We start from the raw sequence: 23,944 nt of genomic DNA, 5'->3' as shown, positions 1-23,944 counted from the left end.
TCTTACATAAACCCACACTAAAACAAACACACGTTGAAACAAGAGTTCCTTCTTACTTCTGGCCAATAACAGACTGTTTTAGTTACAGCTATTAGCATGAATACAGTGGCACAACTTCGAAAAATCACTTCCCAATTCCAGCAAGCCATAAACCACATCTCAAGCTTACATCCATTAATTTGCACGTGAAGCCAGAATGGGGACTGCAAAAGTCCTCCCCTGGCATACAATCAGAGCTCCCTCACTTATTTCAAAGGAACACAATCTCTCGTCCTTGGCCCTTGCCCATTCTCGCACTCATCTCTAACTCCAGCATTTGAAACCATATGTGGTTTTTCCATAGCACCCCTACCCCACCACAACAAGACTCTGGCCTTGATGATATCCAGGGGAAAAAGGAAATTTTCACTAGAACTGTCAGACAGATAGCCTACATCACCCCAATCATAACGACAGATGAAGGCAATCAATTACTTGTTTGCAACAATGAAATCATAAATATCCCCAGTTTCACTTTTTTGGTTTAGAACGTGGCCTGAATCAAAGGTAAAATTGACAGCCACATGTGGTCAGACTTTGTGAGCTCCTTTACAATTTTATGCCTACATGGAACATGGGCTCTATCGCCTGCTCATATCAATGATTCAAAACGTTCCATCTACCAGACATTCCACCTTCAACTGGTTGCCCAAAAGGGGGCCTGGTGACTTAGATCTTGACCGTCGTCAATGTCAAACTATGCAGAAGATACACTGTTTTATTAGGTTCTGGGCCTGTAATTTTCTTCTGGTCCATGATTAGGCATAGTTAACTTTTACAATAATATGCCAGTAGTTGGTGTATTTTGTTGAAAATAGATCACGACTTGGACTCCCTTAACTACAGAGGTGGCAGTGAGCTGGGCAGGGTTTGAGGAGGCGATTTCATCCTTGTGGCATAACTGACTGTGAAGGGAATTCTTTTCTTCATTTTTCCCACAACACTTTTGGCAACAATATTAACTATTTGACGATGAGATTCTACATGTGCTTTGTGAATTAACATAGTTCTTTTAATGGTTTCTTCCCTGTGACCTTTATAGGCAAGGGACCAGGTTCTGGAAATTATTTTATCCTGCTATCTCCCAATTCAGTTGCCAGTGTGAGGGAACAGCTAGTTTATAATCTTGCTTTGAGCGACCATCTTCCACATAGTCTTGTGATAGATAGTAGTTGGCAGGAGATGGTTGGTTTCAACAGAAGAATTACTGGTGTCTCCACCCATAAGAGAAAGGGCACTCACATCAAGTGGGAAATTGCCACTGTTGAAACATTTGCATCCCAACTGGCCAAGGGTAATCATGCCTTGTTAAAAGTCAGCTTAGATGATGTGGTTGATGAAGCCAGTAATAACAACGTGTTTATTACCCTCTCAGAAGCATTGTCATGTGCACTAGAAAGGGCAGCCTGTGTGTGGCCAGATTGAAAAAAAGGGTTGTTTTGATGCAGCATGCTCCAAGTCCCATAAAAAGTTCATGGCATCACTCCACAAGCAGCCTAGGTCTGCTACTGATGGCACCCGCTGTAGTAGGGACTTACTACCAGCAAGAAAAAATGCCCTCATACTAAAAGCCCAGGAAGAGCTTTAGGACGCATGCATTAGGAATGGCCAGAAGGACTTCTGGACCATCATAAATCAACCATTCTTAAAGATAACAACGAAACACTGATTGAATCTGCCATATCCGGCCATGAATAGGGTACTTTCTTTGGGGGGTCTCCTCTGCTAGTGATGGACCAGGCAACAACAGTGACTCCTCTACCACAGCAAAGGAGTGTTTCCCCCAGAAGTATTGCAACTCACTGGAAGAGGTGACAGCTGCTATCAAAGCCAGACCTAGTGGAAAAGCCCTCAGCCTAGATGGGGTCCCCCTGGACTGATTTAAGAGCAATTTAGACCTGTGGGCACCTTTGGTAGCCAATGTCCTTAGAGCAGTGAGTTTCTCCACCAAGATTCTGTCTTGGTCCAACCCACTTATTGTCCTGATCTTCAAGAAAGACAGTCAAGAGGGCCCCAGTTGTTATCGCCCAAGTTCCCTCCTGGACTCCACTGTAAAGGTGTTGGGTTGTGTCTTATTCTCCCATCTGGAGACTTGGGCAGAGGAGAGCATCCAGTATTGGTTCAGGAGAGGGATGGGGATGGAAGATAAGTGCATCAACCTCTGCCTTTTTTTGAGGAAATATACAACTGCAAAGCGTGGGCGCTGCACCTGGTTTCATGGATCTGTTCAGTGCCTTTGAACGTGTGTCTCACTCCAAACTGTGGGGTATCATGGAAGGCCTGGACATTGACAGACTCGTTATCAATACCATCAGTTAAATCTACTGTGACTAAAGTGCTGCAGTATGGTTCTGGCTGGGGGATGAGTGCTTTGAGACACTTGGGGAACACAGGGGTTTTAGGCAAGGGTGTGTCCTCGTGACTTTTTTATTCCCCCTCTATATTAATCACATGGAGATAGAGTTAGTATTAAGGTGTGGGGACATGACCCAGATTGGAAAGCACCCAATACCAGCCCGATTGTATGCTGATGACACTGTCATCATGGGCCACACACCTGTAGCGTTGCAGCATCTTTGGGGTACCTTTGCATCCTTTACTTAGTCGCTTGACATGAGGATTAACACCACCAAATCCTGTGTAACGTCCTGGGTTATAGGACGGACCCAAGACCAGCCTTCAAGCTTCAGGCCACCCCTGTTAAACACATGAATAATTTTAATTACCTAGTGGCAACTTTTAATTGCATGAGAGAGATGCCTGTGTGGCATGTGCCACCTGCGGAGTTTGCTGCGTGCCCATCTCTTGGCTATACTGAGAGGTGTCACTGGCAGGGGCGTGTTTGGGGTGTTACACCCACCTAATAAATGTATTTTCTGGAAAATAGTTGGGTGCAAGTGCTTTCAGCCAGGCATAGTGAGGTGTCCGTCGGATTTTACAAAGCGTTTATACACAAACACAGACAAAAACGCACGCACACTCTCTCCCTCTCTGCTTTGAAAGTATTTGAATATGTTGGTTATTTTATAAAACATTGTCTTTTTTCTCAGTTAGTACCCCTACCAATTCGCATTGGTCTCACTTTCCACTGCCCATTTAGCCTCTCACGTGTCCTGCTTCCCCTATAATGTATTTTGACATTATGTGCCAGAATGGTTGTTGGAAAAAATGAAGCTCACCCCCCCCTACAAGTCTTACTGACCAAGCTACGCCCCTGCATCCTCTGAAAGTTCGCCTGAAGGTGCCTGGCGAAGTTAGAGCCTCAGAGAGGGAGAGTCTGGGTAGCAGAAGCTGGGAGGCTTCAAACGCCTTTATGGAAAGAGAACTCTCCCCAGGTCATGCGCTGCACTTAAAAGCCAATATCTCCTATCCTAGCCTGTCTGAATCCGGCTTCTGAGGGACAGACTTTATTTCGATGCCCTGGTGAGTGAGGTAGGGTGACCAGGTTTTGTAAACCAAAACAGCGGCACTCCACAAACAGGAAAGTAGAACCACAATTTTAAATCGACCGTGGGGCACTGGCTGTACTCACCAACATAAAAAGCAAAGGAAATAATTTGAATGAAATTCAACTTTTATGTATTTTCTGTGTTGAATCGGGTTCTGCTGGGCAATGCTACTTAGTTCTTGAGTTCTTAATTCTTCAGTTAGTTATAGTTTTCTGGGACACATGAAAAAGGTTACCCGCCCTTGTGTTCAGTTCACACTCAGAAATTTAGAATATTTTTTTAATTTACTGATAATTGTTGCCACCTGGGACGCTGGTCACCCTATAATGAAGCCAAACAATTTAGCAAAATTACAATTTAACCCTGCCCTTCGGGTCGCAAATTACAATGAGTGTTGGGACTGACTGCCTTGTCATGCTTCTTACTTTCAGGGTGACAGCTCAGTGGATTAGTGCACCTACCCCTGAGATCTAGTTGTAACGAGCAGTTCACTTATTCTGAGATGCATGTGTGACCTGCAGGTGGAGGGAGATTCCAATCCCAGTAAAAGAGTTTAGAGTTAATTCAATTACCTCCGATCTTTGTGTGTAACATGCAAGTCCGAGAATTCAAAACCAGTAAGGGAGCTCGGGGGTTAATGCATTTAGACCCCCTCCCTCAATAAGAGAGAGTGTATGGAGCACATCCACAAAGCAGACAACATTGAATAGTTGCCATAGTGATACACAAAGTAAAGACCATACAGTCCCACACATCAGTGAGGAGACAGCCCTTAAAATCAACACCTCAGTGAGATGCCCCTATAATGCCATGACTCAGTAAGATGACAGTTAGTGGATCCCACATCTGAGTTAAGGGCTTGCTTTGCACCCCACCTTAGCAAGGGTTGGCCTTCACACTACATGTCCCAGTCAGCATGGGTCGTTCGTTCCGGTGCCTCAGACAGGAAAGAGGATTTGAACCCCATAAAATGGCAAGCACCCCATATCTGAGTAGGAAGATACCCTTTGGACCATATACTTTATTGGAGATGTCTTTAACACTCCTGTTTTAGTCAAGATATAGCATTGTTAAGCTATAACTTATGGAAACCATGCCTCAATGAGGAACCAACCATGTCTCATGGAGTCAGTGGTAGTAGGACCACACATACCTCAATATCATCAATCCACACCTCATTGAGGATACAACTTTAGTACCTAATCCTTCAGTAACGAGAGTGGTACCTCACCACCTGTCTCAGTGAAAGGATGCTCTGGGGGCTACAGACCTTTGTGAGGAGCTGGTAAAAGACCTTCAGCCATTTAGAGGCAGATATGCCTCACTGAATAAATGGATACATGAACTAGTATGTCAGTAACACAATGGCTAACAGAGATATGACCCACCCAACTATCCCTCAGTCTGGAAACGACCTTTGGACCCAGTGCTAGGGGCATAGCTTTCAATGGTGCAGAAGGGGCAATGGCACTGGGCCCAGAAGACCGAGGGACTCAGTGAACCCTAAGCATTGCTGTATTGTAGTACCATACCAGTGGTCAGGGGTCTATTTTCCTTGCACTAGGGCCCATGACGTCCTTTCTACACCACTACTCCATGGCAAATGAAGAGCTGGCCGTAAGACCCTATGCAGAAGTTCTTAAAACCTCAAGCCCAGCGAGGAAACACCCACACTTCATTAAGGAGATAGTCTTCGATTCTCATGCCTTGCTGAGAAGACAACCTTCGGCTTCCATGCTTCTGAGTAGGAGCTCGACCTATCTGGTCAGCACATGCGTCCCTCTTCAACCTGAATTAGTCATTGTATTGTAACTTCTTTCAAATGCAACCAGTCTGCTAATCCTTCATCACAGTGCAGCCTTCACTGCAGCATTTTTGTTTGTTCAATAATATTTAACATCCCTAACTCAGTGGCCTCAACTTATCTTTATTAGTTTGCCTTATCTGTCATTTTTCTGCCCCACCCCTCCCTCTTTAAGACAACCAACTCTATATAACCACATACAATAAAACACAACAGCATTACAATTTATCCTTGTTATAAACTGAAAATATGCCTTAAACCCAACCCCAATCCTATCGGCCTCTTTCACTTTTTCCTTTGAGCCAGTCCAAATTGGATCTTTCTTACCCCTTAAATGGTGGGAGGAGCAGGTGGGATCAATTGTCAGCAGCGGTGGTGAATACTTCTTCTCGCTTAGGCTGCTGGTGAAGACTGCACCAGCCCTTTGTCCGTCACACATCTGGCTATGCGCCAACATAAGGCGTAGCGGTGTCATCCGCCTATTCCAAAAAGCCCCAGATTGAGGACGCGGCAGCTGCTCCTCGCTCCTGGGGACTTCTTAGGAGGTATGGTGAAAAACACAAAGACAGGCAGCCTTTTGTAAAAGGGTTACCTTACTGAGTAGGGGGTCAGGATTCACAATAACCCCGAAAACAATAATTGATAATTATTGAACTCCAATGGTCTTTTATATCTTTGTATTTCAACTTCCTACTTTTAGGATTGTGGTTCACCCTACTTTTGAGTTGGTGCTCAAGTTATCCATTCTTCACCCCATCGCACTCCTTTACTGTCATGTCAAGGGGAATAAGACTTATTGCATGGTAAGGGCTTTCTAATACTAGAATTATTTTCAAGGTGTAGCACCAGAATACATTGTTAGAATGTTATCTAACATGAATATCGTATCCCAAGTATTGTTTGCAAAAGTACCAACCCACTGTAGCTAATAGTAGAAAATGTACACCCACTTGGATAATATTTTTGTAAACGATGTTGTAGGACACAGTATTTATGCCTCAGACAGTGTTTTGTGTACTATATTCTGACAAGAAATTATTTTCTTGCCTGCCTGCCCATCCCTCAGCCCAGTGCAACCTTCCCGGAAACCTTCTCTTTCGTTCTATAATATTTAACTTCCCTGACTAAATAACCTTAGCTTATCTTTACAAGCTCCCTTTATCTTGGTCTTTTCTGCAGCCGGAAAGAACCCTTCCCAGAAAGAGTTAATTTGCACCCTCTCTCACTCACTTGTTGTCTCATACTTTATGCTTCCTCCCTCACTAAAATGGAATAAGTTTTCGTCTCCACAAACAACAAACATGCCGTGCCCTAGCCAAATAAATCTGTTTTGCTAAAAACCAGGGTCGAACTGGCACCAAAAATAGGCCAGGGCACCAAAATAAAAGTGCCCCCCCACCATAGCGAACCAGATGGAAACAAAAGTGGCCCACATTTGAATATCCGGCCAGTTTTGAACTTGTAAAGACTTGCACTGATGGTATTTTGCAAGGTATGGGAGACTGCATACATTTGTGTTTGCCACAGGCAATGCTTGTGGTAATAGCAGCGAAATCAACAGTAGCAAGCGTTGGCAAAGCTTGACTTTGTCACTGTCATTTCACCATGTTGTACAGCAGTGAAGTAGAGTAGAGGAATGGGGTGGAGTGCTATGGAGTGGAGTGGAGTGGAGTAGCTTGGCGTGGCGTATAGTGGAGTAGTGCAGAGTGGGGTGGACTGCATGGATTAGAGTGGTGTAGAGTGCAGTGGTGTAGAGTGGACTGGAGTGGCGTAGAATAGAGTGGCATAGAATGCAGTGGTGTAGTGGCCATATTGTGCATGGGGGAAGAGTGCAGTGGAGTAGAGTGGTGTAGAGTAGAGTGGGATACAGTGCAGTGGGATAGAGTGAGGTACAGTGCAGTGGCATAGAGTACAGTAGTGCAGAGTAGAGTGGTTCAGAGTAGAGTGGCATAGAATACAAAGGGTGTAGGGTAAAGTGGTGTAAAGTCCTGTGTCGTGGAGTGCAGTGACATAGAGTAGAGTGGTGTAGAGTAGAATGGAATAGACTGCAGTAGCAGTATAGAGTGCAGTGGCATAGAGTAGAGTGATGTAGAGTATATTAGAGTGACGTAGACTGCAGTGGTATAAAGTACAATGTTGTAGAGTAGTGTAAGGTGGTGCACAGTGGTGCAGAGTACAGCACAGTGGTCTAGAGTGCAGTGGTGTAGAGCAGAGTAGAGTAGAGTGGTGTAGAGGAGAGTGGTACAGAGTAAAGTGGTGTGGCGTAGAGTACAGTGGCATTGATTGGAGTGGGGCAGAGTAAAGAAGAGTGGTGTAGAGTGCAGTTGCATAGAGTAGAGCAGAGGTCTTCAGAGGTTTCAATGTCACCCGCCCCTCCAGTGGAAAAAAATCATCTGGCCCCCTCCAACTTGTTCAAAATTATTCTATTAAATTGCCAATGTTTAAATGTTTAAATGTATCTACACTTATTGAAACATTGCAGTTAAGCTCTATTACTTATTTTAAAATGCATCCAAATATATGATGCCAAACATACTATTCTGGTCAGGCAAACCTTCCGATTGTAGTAAAGTATCAACAGTGTGATTATTAGAAGTAAGGGCGGGGTTTTGAAGAGTATTTAAAGTCAATCCCCTTTTGACACATACTCCCAGCTTGGATATAAATGACAAAGCATGTAAGTGATGGCCCGTTATAGAGCAGTTTACTGCTGCTCATTTTCTTCATCTGAAAACAAAGCCATGTTATTAGCATACTTCTTTTGGCCAAAGCCTGGCACCTACCCTGGTATCATTTGAAGCACCACTAGGGGGTCCCGCTTCCCAGCTGGAAGACCCCTGTTATAGAGTGGTGCAGAGTGGCTTAGAGAGGCGAAAAGTGACATAGAGTGCAGTGGTGCAGAATACAGTGCAGCGGAGTAGACTGGTGTGGAGTAGTTGAGTAGAGTGCATTGGTGCAGAGTATTGTGCAGAGACATAGAGAGGTGGAGAATAGAGTGGTGTGGAGTGCAGTGGCGTAGAGTGCAGTGACATAGAGTAGAGTGGTGCAGAGAAGAGTGGCCTGGTTTAGAGTGTAGTGACGTAGAGTAGAGTGGTGCAGAGCATAGTGGTATAGAGCGCAATGGGGCAGATTAGAGTGGTGAAAAGTAGAGTGGTTCAGAGGCATGGAGTGATGCAGCAGCAAAGAGTGCAGTGCCTTAGAGTGGTGCAGAAAAGAACAGAGTGGCATGGAGTGCAGAGGTGTCGAGTGGTGCAGAGATGTACAGTGCAGTGGCATAGGGTTCAGTGGCTTAGAGTGGTGCAGAGAAGGGCAGAGTGGTGTGGAGTGCAATGGTTTGGAGTGCAGTGGCAAAGAGTGGTACAGAGAAGAGCAGATTGGCATAGAGTGCAGTGGCATAGAGTAGAATGATGCAGAGTAGATTAGAGTGACCTAGAGTGCAGAGGCGTAAAGTACAATGATGTAGAGTAGAGTATATTGGCATATAGTAGTGCAGAGAAGAGGGCAGTGGCCTGGACTGCAGTGGCATAGAGTAGTGCAGAGTAGAGTGTAGTGGTGAAGAATAAAGTAGTGCAGAGTGGAGTGGAGTGGCGAGGTGTAGAGTGGAGTGGTGGAGAGTAAAGTAGAGTGGCGCAGAATGCAATTGTATAGAATAGAGTGGTGCTGAGTAGATTAGAGAGGTGAAAAGTTGCATATAGAGCAGTGGTGCAGAAAGCAGTGCAGTGAAGTAGAATGATGAAGAGTAGTGGCATAGAGTGCAGAGATGGAGAGAGGTGCGGAGTACAGTAGAGTGGTGTGGAGTGCAGTGGTGTAACGTGTAGTGGTATAAAGTAGATTGGTGCAGAGAAGATTGGACTGGTCTACAGTGCAGTGGCATAGAGTAGGGTGGTGCAGAGTACAGTGGCACAGAGTTAAATGGGGCAGTGTAGTATAGTTGCAGAGACATAGAGTGGTGCAGTAGCATAGAGTGCACTGGCATAAAGTGCAGTGTCTTAGAGTGGTACAGAAAAGTACAGAGTGGCATGGAGTGTACTGGCATAGAGCAGTACAGAGAAGAGCAAAGTGGTATAGAATGCTGTGGCATAGAGTAGGGTGGCCTCAAGTAGAGTGGCATAGAGAAGAGTGGCTTTGAGTAGAGTGGCATAAAGTGCAGATGTATAGAATGGTGCAGAGTAGAGTGCAGTGGTGTAGAGTACAGTGGGCTAGGGAGGTTCAGAGTAGAGTACAGTGGTGTGAAGTGCAGTGGTGTAGAAGAGAGTGCAGTGGCATAGAGTGCAGAGGAAAACAAAGCAGTCAAATACAGTAGTGTGGCATAGAGTAGAGTGGCATGGAATAATGTGCCACAGAGTAGAGAAGTGTAGAGTGGAGCAGAGAGGTGGAGAGGTGTAGAGTGGTGCAAAGGTGTATAATGCAGTGGCCTGGCATAGAGTGCAGTGGCGTAGAGTGGTACAGAGAAGAGCAAAGTGGTGTGGAGTGCAATGGCGTGGAGTGCAATGGGACAGAGTAGAGTGGTGCAGAGTGCAGTGACATAGAGTGGAATGATGTAGAATAGATTAGAGTGATTTAGAGTGCAGAGGCATAGAGTACAATAGTGTAAAGTACAGTACAGTGGCGCATAGTGGTGCAGAGTAGAGTGCAGTGCCATAGAGTGGTGCAGGAGAGAACAGAGTGGCATGGATTGCAGTGGTGTAGAGTAGTGCAGAGAACATAGAGTGCAGTGGCACAGAGTAGAGTGGCCAAGAGAAGAGTGGTGTAGAGTAGAGTGGCGTAAAGTGCAGAAGCATAGAGTCGTGCAGAGCAAAGTGCAGTGGCACAGAGTGCAATGGCGTGTAGTGCAGTGGTGTAGAACAGAGTGCAGTGGTGTAGAGTGCAGAAGCATACAAAGCAATGTCATACAGTTGAGTTGTATAGAGTAGTGTGGCATAGAGTGGAGTGGCATAGAGTCAAGTGGCACAGAGTAGAGTGGTGTTGATTGGTGCAGAGTAAAGTGGTGCAGAGGCATCGAGTGGTACAGAGATGTAGAGTGCATTGATATAGACTGCAGTGGCATATAGTAGTGCAGAGAAGAGCAGACTGGCCTAGAGTGCAGTGGCATAGAGTGCAGTGGCACAGAGTAGAGTGATGCAGAGTAGATTAGAGTGACCTAGAGTACTGTGGTGTGTAGTGGTAGGGAGTAGAGGGTAGTGGCCTAGGGTTCAGTGGCATAGAGTAGTGCAGAGTAGAGTATAGTGGTGTAGAGTAAAGTGGTACAGAGTGGAGTGGTGTAGTGTAGAGTGGAGTGGTGTAGAGTACAGTGGTGTAGAGATGAGTGGCGGAGAGTAGATTAGAGAGGCAAAAAGTGGCGTAGAGTGAAGTGGTGCAGAATACAGTGCAGTGGACAAGACTGGTGTGGAATAATGGCACTGAGTGCAGTAGTTCAGAGTAGAGTGCAGAGACGTAGAGAAGTGCAGTGTAGAGGGATGTGGAGTGCAGTTGTGTAGGGTGCAGGGGCATAGGGTAGAGTGGTGCAGAGAAGAGTGGATTGGTGTAGAGTGCAGTGTTGTAGAGTAGAATGGTGCAGAGCACAGTGGTATAGAGTCCAATGTGGCAGAGTTGTTTGGTGAAGAGTGGTACAGAGGCATAGAGTGGTGCAGCAGCATAGAGTTCAGTGGCATAGAGTGCAGTGCCGTAGAGTGGTGCAGAAAAGACCAGAGTAGTGTGGAGTTCAGTGGCGTAGAGTGGTGCAGAGAAGAGAAAAGTGGCATAGAGTGCAGTAACATAGAGTAGGGTGGCCTTGAGTGGAGAGGCATAGAGAAGAGTGGCATGGAGTAGAGGGCATAGAGTAAAGTGGCATAAAGTGCAGAAGCATAGAGGGTTTTAGAGTACAGTGGCGTAGAGTGCAGTGGACTAGACCAGTGCAGAGTAGAGTGCAGTGGCATGTAGTGCAGTGGTGTACAAAGCTGTGGGATACAGTAGAGTGGCATAGAAAAGAGTGTCATAAAGTAAATTGGCACAGAGTAGAAAGGTGTAGAGTGGTGCAGAGTAGAATGGTGCAGAGGTGTAGCGTGATAGAGAGGTGTAGAGTGCAGTGACATAGCCAGTGGCTTAGAGTGGTGCAGAGAAGAGCAGAGTGGTGTGGAGTGCATAGAGTGATGTGCAGTGGCATAGAGTGGTGCAGAGAAGAGCAGATTGGCATAGAGAGCAGTGGTGTAGAGTGCAGTGGAGCAGAGAAGAGTGGTGGAGAATGGAGTGGCATAGAATAGAATGATGCAGAGTAGATTAGAATGACCTAGACTGCAGATACATAGAGTACAATGATGTAGAGTAGAGTACAGTGGTGCATACTGAGGCAGAGTAGAGTGCAGTCACCTTGAGTGCACTGACATAGAGTAGAGAAGTGCATAGTAGAGTAGAGTGCTGTAGAGTAAAGTGATGCAGAGAGGAGTGGTGTGGCATAGAGTGGAGTGGCATACAGTACATTGGCATAAAGTGGAGTGGTGGAGAGTAAAGTAGAGTCAATTGCAATTGCATAGAGTAGAGTGGCGCAGAGTAGACTAGAGAAGAGTAAAGTGGTTTACAGGGTAGTGATGCAGAGTAGAGTGCATTGGTGTAGAGTGGTGCCGAGTAGAGTGGTGTAGAGTGCAGTGGCATAGAGTGGTGCAGAGAAGAGTGGACTGGAATAGAGTGCAGTGGCATAGAGTAGAGGGGTGTAGAGTAGAGTGGCATTTAATGCAATGGTGCAGAGTTGAGTGGTGCAGAGTAGAATGGTATAGAGGCATAAAATTGTGCAGCAGCTTAGAGTGCAGTGGCTTAGAGTGCAGTGTCATAGAGTGGTGCAGAACAGAGCAGAGTGGAGTGGATTTAGTGGTGTACAGTGGTGGAGAGAAGAGCAGAGTGGCATAGAGTGCAGCGGTGTAGAGAAGAGTGGCCCCATTGGAGTGGTGTAGAGTAGAGTGGTGTGAAGTAGAGTGGTGTACAGTGCAGTAATGTAGAGTGGTGTAGAGTGGAGTGCCATGGCGTAGAGTGGTGCAGAGTAGAGTGCAGTGGCATAGAATCAAGTGCAGTGGCCTAGAGTACAGTGACGTAAAAAGCAGTGGCATAAAGTAGAATGTCATAGAGTAGAGTAGCCTACAGTAAAGTGGTGCAGGGCAGAGTGGTGTAAAGTGGTACAGAGTAGAGTGGTGCAGAGGCATAGGGTGCAGTGGCATGGAGTGGTGCAGCGAAGAGCAGAGTGGCGTGGAGTGCAGTGGTGTAGAGGAGTGGCGTAGAGTGTGGTGGAGTAAAGTAGAGTGGTGTAGAGTGGAGCAGAGTTGAGTGGTGCAGAGGCATAGAGTTGTGCAGAAGTGTAGAATGCAGTGGTGCAGAGAAGAGAAGAGTCGCATGAGAACAGTGGCGTGGAGTGCAGTGGCATAATATGGTGCAGAGAAAAGTAGATTGGCATATAGTGCAGTGGTGTTGAGTGCTGTGACATAGAGTTCAGTGGCATAGATAGCAGTGCCATACAGTAGAGTGTGATAGAGTAAAGTGGAGCAGAGTAGAGTGAAGTAGAGTGGTGCAGAGCAGAGTGGTGCAAAGACAAAGAGGGGTGCAGAGGCATAGAGTGCAGTGGCATTGAGTGGTGCAGAGAAGAGCAGTGTGGTATCAAGTGCAGTGGTATAGAGTGGTGCCTAGTGGCATAGAGTGCAGTGACGTAGAGTAGAGTGACAAAGAATGCAGTGGAGTAAAGTAGAGTCACAAAGAGTAGATTGGTTAGAGCAGCATAAAGTGCAGTGGCGTAGAGTGGTGCAGAGTAGATGGAAATGGGATAGAGTGCAGTGGCATAGAGTGCAGTGTTGTGTAGTGCAGTGGCATTGAGTGGTATGGAGAAGAGTACAGTGGCATAAAGTGCAGTGGTGTCGAGAGCAGTGGCATAGAGTAGAGGGGCATAAAGTGGAGCAGAATAGAGTGCAATGGCATTGAGTGCAGTGGCATTGAGTAGACTGGCATAGAGTGCAGTGGTGTGGAGTAGAGTGGCGTAAAGTGCACTGCTGTGGCATGGTACAAAGTACAGTGCAGTGGTGTAGAATGCATTCGCATAGAGTGCTGCAAGGTACCGTGCAGTGGCATAGAATAGAATAGAGTGTTATATAGTGCACCAGCATCGAGTAGAGTACAGCAGTGTAGATTGCAAGGGCGCAGAGTAGAATGCAGTGGTGTACAGTAGAGTGGTGGTGAGTGCAGTGGCATTGAGTAGAGTTGTGCAGAGTAGAGTGCAGAGGCTTAGAGTAGAGTGGTGTTGAGTGCGGTGGCATTGAGTACAGTGGTGCAGAGTAGGGCGCAGTGGCATAGAGCAGAGTGGTGCAGAGTAGAGTGCAGTAGCATAGAGCACAGGGCTGGGGGTAGTAGTGAAAAGAAGCTACATATATGGGGATATGGGAGAAAGACTGAAAACACAAGCACTCATATGGCGCTCTTTAACACAAAGAAAAAAGTAGCTCCAAAAACGGGAGCAATGGATGGACACAAGTACTTAGTAAAATGAAGACACAACGTTCGCATGCTGGGAAAAATGGGGCCAAAGGAAACAAGAGGGGCGTTGAAGACAGCATGGTAAGTAAGCTATGGGCAGACTGGTAGCCCACTGTGTGTAAACAACACGTCTTGCAGAGACAGCGCACGTGCTGTCTAGGCAAAACCTAAAAAACGTTCAAGGATATCATAAACAGGCCTACAAACTGTTAAAAAAAATGGCACACACACCTATTTATCAGTCGCTCACACGGGGTGGGGCGGGTGCGGCATACGGGGGTGGCGGGGGTAAAATTCAATAAAAAAATAAATTTTAAAAAAACGTACATGCACGCGGCTGCGCCACTCCGCCATCTCCTCTGCTGCAGGCAGCAAAGGGCTCCCAGCCTGCCCTGCGGCCAATCCTGACGCTGCTCAGAGCAGCATCAGGATTGGATGAGAGTGCCCAGCCAGGGCACTCACAGGCAGACTGGGAGCCTGTGCCTGCTCTCTCAAGCCCGGCAACTGTGTTGCTGGGCTGGAGAGAGCCTACTGCACATGTGTGTTTGGCTGGCCCGAGACGGCTGGTCAAACGCATGCGCACTGAGGGGAGGACACAGTGCACTCCCCTCATCCTCGTCATCCCCAGTGCCCTGTCCCTCTAACAAACGAAACGATAATAAACATGGTTTATTATCGTTTCTTTTGTTAAGGGATTTGCATCAGCTGCTGCTGGCGGGGGTTGGGATGCTCCTCCACTCTAACAGAGGAGCCGCTGCTGCTATCAGACCAGCACATTGGGCATGGCCTGATTGCCATATAGGCCGCCCTTTTTTGAGAAACCTGGAAATGTTTCATTTATTTTCTCGCTTAGTTTATTGCTGTCAGTTTCCTAGCTCCTCCCTGAATTCTTACGAGTAACAGCCTTCCATATCGTATCTGACACACCCATTCCAATCCGCTATGATCATTAGTAGTTATTTTTTAATCACTGCAATCACTTTAAGTCAATTGTCCTGTCTTACATTATTTCCCCAAGATTAATTGTCACCAAATTCTTCCTTATCTTTAAATGAACTAGTGTGTGCACCATCAACAATAACTTCAGCCACCTCATGTTCCTCTACCAAAGCTTATGATGGTTGACTGGAGGAGCACCCGGTTGTGTGCTATAAATATATTCCTTCACATAATTACCATCTCACAGCTGAGTGACCACAAACCTAAATCTCAAATAGCCTGCAATTCTTTTCTCCAAAGGAGATGATAATCAATGCTCCAGCTGGGGTTGAAATATTTATGGGACCTGGAAAATACCTTCCATGAGACGCTGGGGAAAAATGACGGTGATACAATGTTTATAAAGATAGCTACCCCACGCAAAGGATCCCAGAGTTTGTAATTCCAGTCCCTGCGCAAACAGGACTTTGCGTCTGATTTTCAGTTCTGCTCATGTTCATAATCAAGTCCAAGTAAGTAACCAATAGAAAACAATGAAATGGAAAGGTGCTGTTCACTAACACTGCCCTCCATTTTCTGAAATGTGTGAGTGGGTCCTAGTTGTTGCCCTCCTCGCCAATTCCATCACTTTTCTTTCTGTCACCCATGCAAATCCTTATACCTTCTATCTCTGTCTCACACAGAATGATTATGTGGTGAAGCACTGTGGCAGTAACCAAGAGGTGTCCAAGCATTGTCTTTAAACAGCACCACCTGCCCTGTCTTTTAAACCTTCCTGTCTCCTGTGTACGAAATACAGTCCCTCTTTCAACCTTCTTTCTTTACATCTCACTACACTCCTCTGTGTCCAGACATTCTCATCCACACCTCCGGACTTTTTCCTTTTTGGTCTGTTTTTCTCTCCCCAAAGCACAAACATACACCGTCTGATAGAACATCTGTGTGCACCAATTTGAAACCTAGCAGTCCAGTCCCTCCCATCATTTAAGACACACTGAAAGCTCCCTAGAACAAGACAGCAAATAATAGTCTGAACAAATCTGTTTTCACCCATTAACACATAGGGGGTGATTCTAACCTTGGCGGGCGGCGGAGGCCGCCCGCCAAAGTTCCCCCAACAGAATACCGCTACGCGGTCAGAAGACCGCTGCGGTTATTCTGTGTTTCCCGCTGGGCTGGCGGGCGACCGCCAGAAGGCCGCCCGCCAGCCCAGCGGGAAACCCCTTCCCACGAGGAAGCCGGCTCCGAATGGAGCCGGCGGAGTGGGAAGGGTGCGACGGGTGCAGTAGCACCCGTCGCTATTTTCAGTGTCTGCATGGCAGACACTGAAAATCTTTTAGGGGCCCTCTTCCGGGGGCCCCTGCAGTGCCCATGCCATTGGCATGGGCACTGCAGGGGCCCCCAGGGGCCCCACGACACCCCTCACCGCCATCCTGTTCCTGGCGGTCACAACCGCCAGGAACAGGATGGCGGTGAGGGGGGTCGGAATCCACATGGCGGTGCAGCAAGCTGCGCCGCCATGGAGGATTCCTCAGGGCAGCGGAAAACCGGTGGGAGACCGCCGGTTTTCCGTTTCTGACCGCGGCCATACCGCCGCAGTCAGAATGCCCTTGGGAGCACCGCCAGCCTGTTGGCGGTGCTCCCGCGGTCGTTGACCCTGGCGGTCAATGACCGCCAGGGTCAGAATGACCCCCATAGTCCTTCCAACTTCCCTGTACTTTTATCAGTATGCCCACTGTTATTGGCCACAGTCCATCACTCCATCTCTCCCTAGTCCTAGTCGAGACCTCTTACATTCCCTTACGCATTTCTGCCTCCTCTTTTTCTTAACCCCAAAAGATTGCCCGCTGCCTTGCTTGAGATGGAGCAAATGCCACACACTAGTCAACTAATGACAGCAGGTAATACTCCGGATGGTATCTTTTCTTTTATCTCCCCACCTTACACCACATATTGCCCCAGCACCAGTCCCTAACAATTCCACCCACGCCTCAATGTGTAAATGTGCTATATGGGGAACCCATTATGATTCAATCAAGAGTTGGGCATCTTTAGTACGTCTGTTCAATGGTAGGCCACCACCACTTGCTGCCCTTCTGCCTCAAATCAGGCCAGTAGTCACTCTCTACATCCAAAGATTACTTTCAGCCAGTCCAGAGGGCCATTCTGCTTGTTCTTGTTTGGTCCCATCATAGCCCATATGATGAGGGGTATGTCTTTTAAAAACACAAAATAACTCTCCTGAACTGGTTACACTTGTGTGTTTGGAAAACAATGAATAGTTGAAATTCGCCTTGTTTGTGTTAACACCACAATATTTCTACACGTAAACCTACACACTAACCTTCCTGAGTCCAACTCACAATTTGCAGACTAATAGCTATTTTGTCTTTAGCTTTTTCCCTCTGGCTGTTTTTAGGGCACTAACAATATTTTACCCAGATTTGGCATGCTTCCCAAAGCACAGATTCAACATGCCTCAGAACATCCATAGCTGAGTTTCAAGGAAATGTGTTGTGAGTTAATACCCGTAGTCTTCTGTTGTACTATACTTTTTGCCATGAGTAATAGAAATGACCGGTTCTGCATCTGAACGTCTTTTGCAACGCCCAAAGACAGTGCCTGTCAAAAAAACAGTGATGACATTGTTTCCAAGCTAGTAGTGGCACAGCAAAGCAAAATTGAAGGTAGTAGTCTAAATAGAATCGATGGGTCAGACAGCGATTGTATGGCAGAATATTGATCATAAATTTTTTGAAAAACATTTCGTGAAAGTAAATATATGCAGAAGCAAAAATAGGTGTACTTTTCTGAACTTACTTTTCTTTTTTACTTACCTTGAAAATATATATACATTTATGAATCCATATATATACATATATATATATATATATATATATATATATATATATAGAGAGAGGGTTATGTATGCTACATCTGTACTTAATTAAGCATATTTACCTTCCAATATTTTTGTTGTTGATATTTTTGCTACAATATTTTTGTAGTATAATCTTTACATCTTAATATTTAGTTTGTTATACCCCGAAGAAAGTCACAGGGATGCTGGTACATAAAGGCACTAAGGCAATGAATGCTAGGTAACTACGTTTGACACCACTGTCTGAGCAAATATTTCCCTGAGAAGTAGGAAATATGACCCATTGAAAGGGACACAAAATATCACTTGTAAAGTTTAACAAAATCCTTGCACTGACCCTGCGAGGTCTCCACGACTTCAGGACGTAGAGTGGGGGAGTAGAATCAGAGGTGTTGTCACAAGATGCCCATACAGAATAGGTATGCTTGGGAGCTGGCCCCATGGTGATCAGCCGATCATCTTAAGAGTGGGGAGGCCGTAGGCTGATGTAGAGGCTTATCTCCACTCAGATCATGGGTTGGTTACTAGGACAGAAGGTTGATCACAGAAACATGGATGGAACCTGACAACATGATGGTCAGCAGAATTTAACAGGTGCTACAAGTACAGCTGTTACAAAAGCGAAGATCAGTGGCCTCGTTGTTTTTGGGGGTGGGAATGTGGATAAGAAATTGAAGAAAGTGGAGAGAAGAAGAAGGCATGGTGCAGTATCTTGAGGTGAGGCTGAAGCCGGAGGAGTGCATAGAGTGAGACCACATCAGAGCAGGTGGCCGGTAGAGAGTGGAGATGAGGAACCAGGAAAGGTAGAGGAGGCAGAGAAGGGAGCATGTGCTGTGAGGTAAGGAAGATAAATATGGCAGAGGGACAACAAAATGTGTAGTCCTAGCTCTGGAATAATGGGTAAAAACTGGAGGAGCAGAAGAAGTAAACCCACTGTGTGCTCCAGCCCCAACAGAATCCAGAACAAGGCCAAGACAACATAGGGAAGCAAGTATATGGAGGATAAAGTATTAGCTGCTCTCCGAAATTAGGATTGATCCCCCCCAACATTTCCTACATAAAGTACAGTAACTGAGCAGGCAGGAGAGACTGCATTACAACTTTCATGCATGTACATTTGCCCTGAGCATTTATTCTCACCCATAGCCCTCACCTCAGGTATTCCTTTTTGGGTCTTGATAGAGTCTCAGGTGTATCTTGCAGAGCCACCGGTGGATGATGCTTCCTCCGGCAGTGTTTGATGTGAGATCCCAGAGATGTCAGACCGTTTGAGTCCAATTGCAGCCACAGCCCTTGTTAATATCCTCTGGGAGTGTCCAAATATGTTCCTGCACGTGGATCCACCCTGCTCAGCCCTTTGGCATTCCTTGTTTCCTTGTTTCCTCATGTACCAAGCAGGTGCCACTGCACGGGTTGGTCCAAGGAGTTGGCTTCTTTAACAGCATCTCACTCATTACATGAATCACATACTTAGGACTTTCAAAAGAGATGACAAAGTTCCTGTCATCCCTGTCGAGGCAGTGACAGTGCTTGGTAAAGTGATGTACACACATTTGTCCTGTGAATATGCTTTATACATTGAGACCTTGCAAACAATTGTCTCTTTCCTTATCTGTCCTTAGCTGCTCTTCTCACCTTTTGGCCTTTTGTTATCATTCTCTACTCCTCCAAACCTGTTAACTAGTTCCTCAATTGAACAACTTAGTCACATTACTGTGGCAAACAGGAGGGGCCATTTTTGCCCCCTGAATTATTGTGAAAAACTCACTCAGGGAGGGGTGACAAGTCAAGGGATTTTTTTCTTCCATTCCTATGGGGCATCCTCCAGTTAAGGAATGTCTGAGGTAAAGGTTGGCTTCTTGTCCAGGTGCCTCAGTTTTGCTTAAGACCCTACGAGTCCATCACATCAGCCCTTACTGTGTATAGTGAGGTAAAGAAACCCTGACACATTGTACTAGAATATACCCCAACTAACTCTTCAACACCTCCCTCACACCTGCATGTCTCCATCTCCTCTTCACTCTCATTATGAACTTACGCTTTTGTTAGAGCATTTTAGTAATATGCAATAATGATTATATTCATGTGTTTAAGTTAGCATAGGTAGGCCCCAAAAATTAATTTACTTGGCCCTGGTCTGGTTGCACAGGCAACCGAAAAAGCATGGCTTTTAAAAAGTTGCACAGCGTGCATGATTTCTCTCTCTCACATTCTGTGTTTTTCAATTTTTGATGTCATTTCCCTTGTATGTAGGGCAATTGTTTTAATAAATTATTAATTCTCGGAGGTATAAAATAAGCTTGTTTTGCATAAACACAATTTTAAATATTGATTATTTTCTGTGAAAGTATTGTTATTAATACAGACTATGGTGCCCCTTCACACCATGCAAAGGGCAATATTCTCTGCTCCTGTAAAAGTATACAATGTGCTATTTTTAGTATATATTCAAGACCTTTCCTTGCATTCATATAGAGCAGACTCTATGACAGTTTGCCATTCAATTCCGTATTTAAAATATTTTTGTTTCAAGAGCTTTTTCATCTAATCTCTAAAGGCAGACTTTGTGTCAGTCCTCCTATTCATTTACATTTAGACTTTTCACTTGATTTATGATATTGATGCTGGTTTAAATTGACTAACCAATTTCCCTTTTTACTTTCTGTAATGATTCTTACATTTAAGTTAGACCTTGTGTTTTGGACTTTGGATCATGTCTAGGGGCGTAGCTTGCTCGTTAAGACAGATTTTCCAAAAATCACACTGGCATATCATGTTAATCATTGTATGAGAAGCAGTGCATGAGCAGTGCGTGAGTGGGGCTGAAAGGCCAGTGGACAGAGAAAGGAGTTTGGATTATGAATAACCATATTTCAAGACCTTAAAACCAGAGACAAGAGTTGTGTGTGTGTTTTTGTCTGAGTGAGTATTTAAAAATCCCAGATGAAAGCTGAAAGACACCTTACCACACTTAACTGAAAGCTCCTGTAGCCAACTATTTGCTAAATAAATAATTTATTAAGGGGGTGTAACACCCCAAACATCCCTCTGAAGCTACACCCCTGATCATGCCCTGCTATGGTTTTCCTGTAAAGTTTTTTCTTTATTTGCCTAGGGCCCTCCTCACACACCATGACCTGTCTAATCAGCTATTTTATCAGTGAAAAGTGCCGACAGATTTTGGTAGCAGAGTGTGGCTCTAACATATTGAGGGAATCTGGTTCAAACTTTAGGACAAATCTCAATTGAAATTTGCACTCCAAAATTGTCAAAGATAGGGAATTCTGGAATCATGTGACTTATGCTGATGTACCTGTACCTGACCTGTTGAAGTTGTCCGGAGTGGCATTATGTGAGTAGAAATAGGGCTTACTGAAGTGAGTTGTCTTGCCTGCATTGCGTGGATTGTTATGCAAATTGTGATGGTGTACCCTTGTTGTCTTGCAGCATGTGGTTTGATTGAGTTCATTCTTCTGTGGCGTGGAGCAAATCGCATGGTAGAGTTATGTCAATAGTGTGTGCAACAGGCTTCGTAATCTGCACTGGATTGTAATATTTTTCACACATTGCTAAACATGTTTCAAATTGGGCTTATGATTAAAAAATCGTAGGGTTTCACACCTAAGGTTAGCTGATTCATGGAAACCCAAGATCTTAAACTAAAATTTTAAGGCTGTCTGCTGAAAAGGAGCGTGGACTATAGTCCCTTAGGTCAAAGTCTTATGCAGTGGCTTAATAGTCTATCTGTGCATGAACTAATCAGGGTATTGTTCTTCATTTCTTGTTCGCTGGACAAGACTGGAAGTTGGATTTCTGCTGGTCGAGCACCTATCTTGGTATGATTGAAGAAATTTTAAGTGCTGAATGTTCCCTATTCTCTGGTGAATTTGACTTTCCATCCCGTATTCCAGCAGACAGACAAGGTATTTGATTTATTTCAGTTTGCATTTGAAGTCACAATTTTGAAATCATATTGTGATTAAAGGTGGGCATAACACATCATTGTTAGAAATGGGGTTTTTGGTTGGCAGATAGGTTGCCCTCTGTCCAAGCAAGAACCCTCACTCTAGTCAGGGTAAGTCACACACAATCCAAAATCAGCCTGTGCTCACCCTCCGGTAGCTTGGCACGAGCAGTCAGGCTTAACTTAGAAGGCAATGTGTAAAGCATTTGTGCAATAAATCATACAACACCATAGTATAACACCACAAAAATACACCACACAGTGTTTAGAAAAATATAGAATATTTATCTGGATAATTGTAGGTCAAAACGATCAAAGTTGCAATACGAATTTGTAAAGATATCACTGAAAAGTGATATTAAGAGTCTTTAAGTCTTTAAAAAGCAATACAGTGTCTTTCAAGCACAGAGTACCTGGTTTCTGGTGGGAAATCTCCTCAGAGGGCCACAGGAGAAGAGATGCGTGGAAAAAGGGGTGTGTGCGTCGTTTTCCGCTCAGCACACACAGACTTGCGTCGTTCTTTTCCACGCGGGGAAGTCGGGCGTCGTTTTCCGGCGCGCAGACAGTCTCTTTTTGTGGATCGCGAGGATTACCAGATGTCCCGGGTCTGTGCGTGGATTCTCCTGCTTATTTTCCGGCTGCGCGTCGTTCTGCGGGGCTGCGCGTCGAAGTTTCGACCTCACGGTAGGCGTCGCGTCGATTTCTCCTTGGAAGTCGGGCGGCGTTGTCCTTGCGAGGCCGTGCGTCGAAATTTTGGTCTCACGGCAGGCGTCGCGTCGATTTCTCCTTGGAAGTCGGGCGGCGTTGTCCTTGCGAGGCCGTGCGTCAAAGTTTCGCACTCACGGTAGGCGTCGCGTCGATTTCTCCTTGGAAGTCGGGCGGCTTTGTCCTTGCGAGGTTGTGCGTCGAAGTCTCGATCGTCCCGAGGGCGTCGCGTTGATCAGCGTCGGTGTGCGGCGTTTTTCTCGCCGCGAAACAAGCTGTGCGTCGAAATTTTCGGCGCACGGAGTGTCCACGTGAAAGGAAGAAGTCTTTTTGGTCCTGAGGCTTCAAGGAACAGGAGGCAAGCTCTATCCAAGCCCTTGGAGAGCACTTTCACAGCCAGACAAGAGTTCAGCAAGGCAGCAGGGCAACAGCAAGACAGCAGTCCTTTGGAGAAAGCAGACAGGTGAGTCCTTTGAGCAACCAGGCAGTTCTTCTTGGCAGGATGTAGTTTCTGGTTCAGGTTTCTTCTCCAGCAAGTGTCTGATGAGGTAGGGCAGAGGCCCTGTTTTATACTAAGTTGTGCCTTTGAAGTGGGGGTGACTTCAAAGAGTCTCTAAGAAATGCACCCAGTTCCCTTTCAGCTCAATCCTGTCTGCCAGAGTCCCAGTAGGGGGTGTGGCAGTCCTTTGTGTGAGGGCAGGCCCTCCACCCTCCCAGCCCAGGAAGACCCATTCAAAATGCAGATGTATGCAAGTGAGGCTGAGTACCCTGTGTTTGGGGTGTGTCTGAGTGAATGCACAAGGAGCTGTCAACTAAACCTAGCCAGACGTGGATTGAAGGGCACAACAAGATTTTAGTGCAAAGAAATGCTCACTTTCTAAAAGTGGCATTTCTAGAATAGTAATATTAAATCCGACTTCACCAGTCAGCAGGATTTTGTATTACCATTCTGGCCATACTAAATATGACCTTCCTGCTCCTTTCAGATCAGCAGCTGCCACTTCAACAGTGTATGAGGGCAGCCCCAATGTTAGCCTATGAAGGGAGCAGGCGTCACAGTAGTGTAAAAACGAATTTAGGAGTTTTACACTACCAGGACATATAACTACACAGGTACATGTCCTGCCTTTTACCTACACAGCACCCTGCTCTAGGGGTTACCTAGGGCACACATTAGGGATGACTTATATGTAGAAAAAGGGGAGTTCTAGGCTTGGCAAGTACTTTTAAATGCCAAGTCGAAGTGGCAGTGAAACTGCACACACAGGCCTTGCAATGGCAGGCCTGAGACAAGGTTAAGGGGCTACGGAGGTGGGTGGCACAACCAGTGCTGCAGGCCCACTAGTAGCATTTAATCTACATGCCCTAGGCACATGTAGTGCACTCTACTAGGGACTTACAGGTAAATTAAATAGTCAATCATGGATAAACCAATCAATAGTACAATTTACACAGAGAGCATATGCACTTTAGCACTGGTTAGCAGTGGTAAAGTGCTCAGAGGTCAAAAGCCAACAACAACAGGTCAGAAAAAATAGGAGGAAGGAGGCAAAAAGTTTGGGGATGTCCCTGTCAAAAAGCCAGGTCCAACATGACCCCCCACCAGCCTAAAGCCAGGGGAGAACAATCACTATCCTGATGTACTTCCCTGTTTGAGGCGACAGAACAAGGACCCAGGC

The 23,944-nt window shown here is 45.8% G+C and overlaps 1 protein-coding gene across 1 annotated transcript in view; it reads right to left on the bottom strand.

Annotated features, from left to right (window-relative positions):
- Positions 1-18,851, bottom strand: part of DNASE1 (deoxyribonuclease 1) — a 75,104-nt gene extending 56,253 nt beyond the window's left edge. Inside the window, exon 1 of the mRNA XM_069210439.1 lies at positions 18,750-18,851. The gene's annotated coding sequence lies outside the window, so the exon portion shown is untranslated. The remainder of the gene's footprint in view (positions 1-18,749) is intronic.
- Between the last annotated feature and the right edge of the window lie 5,093 nt (positions 18,852-23,944).

Source organism: Pleurodeles waltl, chromosome 10, assembly GCF_031143425.1.
Source record: "Pleurodeles waltl isolate 20211129_DDA chromosome 10, aPleWal1.hap1.20221129, whole genome shotgun sequence".
Lineage (NCBI taxonomy): Eukaryota > Metazoa > Chordata > Amphibia > Caudata > Salamandridae > Pleurodeles > Pleurodeles waltl.
Note: the sequence above shows the minus strand (reverse complement) of the source record. Positions and strands in the feature narration are given on the sequence as shown.